Source organism: Procambarus clarkii, chromosome 20, assembly GCF_040958095.1.
Source record: "Procambarus clarkii isolate CNS0578487 chromosome 20, FALCON_Pclarkii_2.0, whole genome shotgun sequence".
Lineage (NCBI taxonomy): Eukaryota > Metazoa > Arthropoda > Malacostraca > Decapoda > Cambaridae > Procambarus > Procambarus clarkii.
The window spans coordinates 27164962-27169961 of record NC_091169.1 but is presented as its reverse complement, the minus strand read 5'-3'; the positions used below and the strand labels follow the sequence as shown (position 1 = coordinate 27169961).

Genomic DNA, 5000 nt, shown 5'->3' with positions numbered 1-5000 from the left:
AACTCTAAATCTGGCCCATGGATACAACTCTTAAGTCAAAATGGATATTAAAAATTCGCGATACAATGAGCTCCATTTAGTAATCATCATTATACTTTTCCACAGATGAGTCAAGATGACATAATATAATGCAAGAATAGGCATACATAAATAAAACTAGTAACTAAGCTCTTGGTTAACACGATCTCTTCTGTCAAACCTTGTCAACCCCTTGACTGTCAAGATCTGCCATCCCCTTGACTGTCAAGGTCTGTTAGCGAGCAGGAAGTAATTACGTCTAGTGTCAACAATACAAGAAATTACTATTTTTCAATCCTCTTCTAATTACACCAAATTCCATTGTAACTATAAAATAAAGTGGTAAGTACTATTATCGGAATAAATGCAAATATTCACTCCTAGGTAAATATATTAATAGATGTTTATAATGTTTTATACCCATGATATAATGTTTTTTATACCCATGATATAATGTTTTTATACCCATGATATAATGTTTACACACACACACACACACACACACACACACATACAAAGCCTTCCATAGAACCCAGTAGGCTCCTGAATCTGTACACCAGTTGATTGACAGTTGAGAGGCGGGACCAAAGAGCCAGAGCTCAACCCCTAGCAAGCACAACTAGGGGAATACAAACTGAGAGGTATGAATCACGAGGGAAAAGAGAAGTGGTTGTGATCAACTGAACAGAACTGCTCGTATGGGATTTAATCCATGTCAGAAATAATCCAGGGCTGTTACACCTGGATTAATCCATAGCAGTCAGGAGCTGCTGGGATTGTTACATATGTATTGATTTTCAAAGTGTTTGCAACCGAAGGTTAAACAGCTGTTATCTCACTAACCGAACTGGTAAACCGGTTTGAACGTTCTTATTCGGATAACGAAAGATTCTTTTTACACCAGTGTTCGGTCAGATGCTCTCTTTCTCTCTCTCTCTCTCTCTCTCTCTCTCTCTCTCTCTCTCTCTCTCTCTCTCTCTCTCTCTCTCTCTCTCTCTCTCTCTCTCTCTCTCTCTCTCTCTCTCTCTAAGTGTCTAGCCTCCAACCTCAGACAGACAGAAGCACAGACAGTAAGCCAACAGAAAAGCACACAGACATACACAAAGAGCCAGGCCTGGAGTGCTGGGCGACCCGGGCACCGCCGGCTATCCTATCGAGTGTAATATAAGTGACCGATCTCGCAGATATTGTTCCTACAAGCTACGAGGTGTTATTTTTCTTGAGCTAAGTAATAGTTGACAGCAAACAGCTCTGGCTAACAAGTTATCCTCGACAGGAACTTGTGATGTTGGAGGATTATGACTCGCGTTAAATATTGCTCGGGCAAGGTGTTGTGGTGAGGATTGTGCAAGGTGTTGTAAGAGAGTGTTGCTTGTATAAGCTGTTGTAGGTGATTGTTGCTTGTACAGTCAACTCCATGTCTGTAATCCTCCTCTCTCCGTGTCTGTAATCCTCCCCCCGTGTGTATATAATCCTCCCACCGTGTCTGTAATCATCCCCCGTCTCTGTAATCCTTCCTCCGTGCCTGTAATACTCCTCCCCGTCTCTGTAATCCTTCCTCCGTGCCTGTAATCCTCCTCCCTTGTACCTGTAATCCCTCCTCCATGGCTGTAATCCTCCTCACACTTCACTATTAACCCCCTGCTGGTACATGTCCCAGCTCACGCTGACAAAATGTATGAAAGCCGCGGAACTTTCGCGGACACGGCGACACGACACGACGACACGGAACACAATGCAGGAGCTGGAATACCATGCAAACACGGGTACAAGTTGCTGATGTCATAATGTTTTAACTCCACAAACTTTGTGTTTGTTGGGAAGCTGTGGCTCGATACTTAGTTCAAGAGGTGTTTTATTTTCTGTTTGTCTGAGCCTTTTTCTCCTGTAGTTTTCTGTTTGTCTGAGCCTTTTTCTCCTGTAGTTTTCTGTTTGTCTGAACCTTTTTCTCCTGATGTTTTATTCTCAGAGTTTCATACTGGTCTAGGTTTTCACAGTCAGGGATCCCCCGGTTCGACTCCCGAGGCATGACAGATGTGATTGGGCACGCTTCTTTTTCTGTCTTGTACCTCAGCTGACCTTGCAGCAATTGGGTGTTTGAGAGTTGGGTAACTGTTGTGTGTGTTGCATCCTGAGGTGGTCATTAGTTCCAGGCTTCCTGTCCCTAACAACGGGAACCATATACACACAAACTTGCCCCTGAATGATGAGGTTAACGAGTGACAAACTTCTCGCAATATAACACAGAGAAAAAAGTGAATGCATTTTATTGACACAAAATATGATTTCATTTCACACATATTTGCAATTGGAAAATTTTAATAAGCCTGTAAGTTAAAATTTCAGTTCATATTCATTTGCTTCTGCCCTGTAAGTAGACAATGAGGCAGATCTCCCCTCTGATTATTTTGTTTCGACAAAAAGATTTTTTTGTCGATCCCTACAGATGGGGGATTGACAAAAGAAAATCCCTTGTATGGGGAGCATTCACCGCTCGGAGGTTAATAAAGTCTGAGGTATAGTTGCGGTAGTAGTCAAAGCTGTTGCTTCTTTATCCAGAATGGTGCTATCCTAATTGGATTGCTTATTGATTATTGATAAAGCTGGCCCAGGTGCTGGGAATGAAACAGTCTCCCAGTTTATGGTACATTCTTCAAAGCTTGGATCATAGCTCTCAAGTTTGGATCATAGCTCTCAAGTTTGGATCATAGCTCTCAAGCTTGGATCATAGCTCTCAAGTTTGGATCATAGCTCTCAAGCTTGGATCATAGCTCTCAAGTTTGGATCATAGCTCTCAAGCTTGGATCATAGCTCTCAAGTTTGGATCATAGCTCTCAAGCTTGGATCATAGCTCTCAAGTTTGGATCATAGCTCTCAAGCTTGGATCATAGCTCTCAAGACTGGATCATAGCTCTCAAGCTTGGATCATAGCTCTCAAGACTGGATCATAGCTCTCAAGCTTGGATCATAGCTCTCAAGCTTGGATCATAGCTCTCAAGCTTGGATCATAGCTCTCAAGCTTGGATCATAGCTCTCAAGCTTGGATCATAGCTCTCAAGCTTGGATCATAGCTCTCAAGCTTGGATCATAGCTCTCAAGCTTGGATCATAGCTCCCAAGCTTGGATCATAGCTCTCAAGCTTGGATCATAGCTCCCTGTCGAGTCACCGAAGATAAACGGATAAATTTAGTTGAACAGCTAAAAGTAATGCTGAGGTAAAGATAGGAAGAATAAAAATAGCAATCTGACTGTCTTGTTAAACACTAAAGCCACCGACTCTTGACTGTAAAAGTGGCTTGTTATCACTGCGATTCAGAGAGCGGATGGTCTTCAGCAGGATATCATCTTCAGGCTTAGGGATGGCTTGGGATAGGGGACACACTGCAACTGTAGGTTATCCCGGGATGGAATAGGCACCTAGTTAGCAGGTCGAATTCATCGTCCGCATTAGTATTGTCAGGCCTTTCTTCCATTTTCTTCGGGTAAGTGATTTTATTTCAAATGATGTTCGGGGAGGCTTTTACGTTTGGGGAGGGGGGGTGAGGCCGAGGTTACATCCTTTGTTCTATAATATAAAATTAAGTCAATTAGAAGGAAGGAGGAGAGATAGCTATAGGCTCAGTGGTAGTATTACTCAACCAGTATGTGCCTATATCATGTAATTAATATACAATGTTTTAATTGTATCTTAAATCCTTGCTATGATGTACACCTGTAATGATGATCCAAGTATAAATTAAATACAAATTGCTATGAAAATTTCATATCATTGTAGCTAGTTTTCATTTGGTCTGTCCTACATTGCCTAGCTTTTTTCTGCTAGTCAGTGGTTATGGGATGTTTTACTGATCAATAAATAAAATTGCCCCAAAAAGCATTCAACATTATGCCAAATTTTTAATTTCTCATCTATTGCATATCTGTTAGAGGTGAAATATGTAAGTTTCCCCATGACGGGGCTCGATTTCTGTTCCCTTTCCTTGCATGAATTTAGATGGGTAGCTTTGCTTTTTCTTCTATCTAATATACTTCTTTAAGCATTTTATCTATATTTCTTATAATATGTTTCCGTGCCCCATAACCTCCTCCTTCTTCTGGGGCTAATAAGTCTCTGTCTTCATCCTTAATGATACAACTATATGACTCTTCAGTCTCACTCCAATTCTTTATAACTGTCTCCTGGGCGTGCATCTTCCAGTCATTATCTGTTTCTGAGGAGTCTTATCACCCCGTCCCGTCCAACAGTCTGGTTGACCAGTCCTCCAGCAACGAGGAGGCCTGGTCGACGACCGGGCCGCGGGGGTCGCTGAGCCCCGAAATCATCTCAAGGTAAAATTTTTTTTGGACATCTCATCCAAAATTTCATTCTTGACCAGAATTGATTAGGAAATCGGATAAGGAATGGCGTTGTCAATAATTACTAATATTTATTAAAACATGTAATTTAGGCCTACCGCAGCCTATCGCCAGTCGGGACCCCAAACCATTTCCTCCTGTGGATTTGTGTGAGGCTAGCCATTAGCGTCTGCCCTCCAGCTTTACACTGATAATCTATCTTAATTTATATTTGTTGTACGAACCCAGTTCCTCGCTGAATATACACTGAAAGGGAAGGGAACTATGAAGAGAAAGCACTAAGCCGTTACGACTATGTAGCCCTTGGAAGGGGGTCAGGATAAGGATCCTGACTCCTTCCAAGTTTGCTTCAATCCTGTAGTATGTTCAGCACTGTAGGAAACTTTCTGGCTTGTCTGTTTGATTTTATGGTGGCTTGAATAACCATCAAGAGGTGGATATGCCTTGTCAAAACAAAAATCTAGGTTGATAGGCCTTAAGACCAACACAAAACCTAGGTACATAGGCCTTAAGGCCAACACAAAACCTAGGTTGATAGGCCTTAAGACCAACACAAAACCTAGGTACATAGGCCTTAAGGCCAACACAAAACCTAGGTTGATAGGCCTTAAGACCAACACAAAACC

General features: G+C 41.9%; 1 protein-coding gene across 1 annotated transcript in view; it reads left to right on the top strand.

Moving 5' to 3' along the window:
* Positions 1-5000, top strand: part of LOC123755383 (uncharacterized) — a 246532-nt gene that overhangs the window by 187745 nt on the left and 53787 nt on the right. The gene's annotated exons all lie outside the window — the stretch shown is intronic.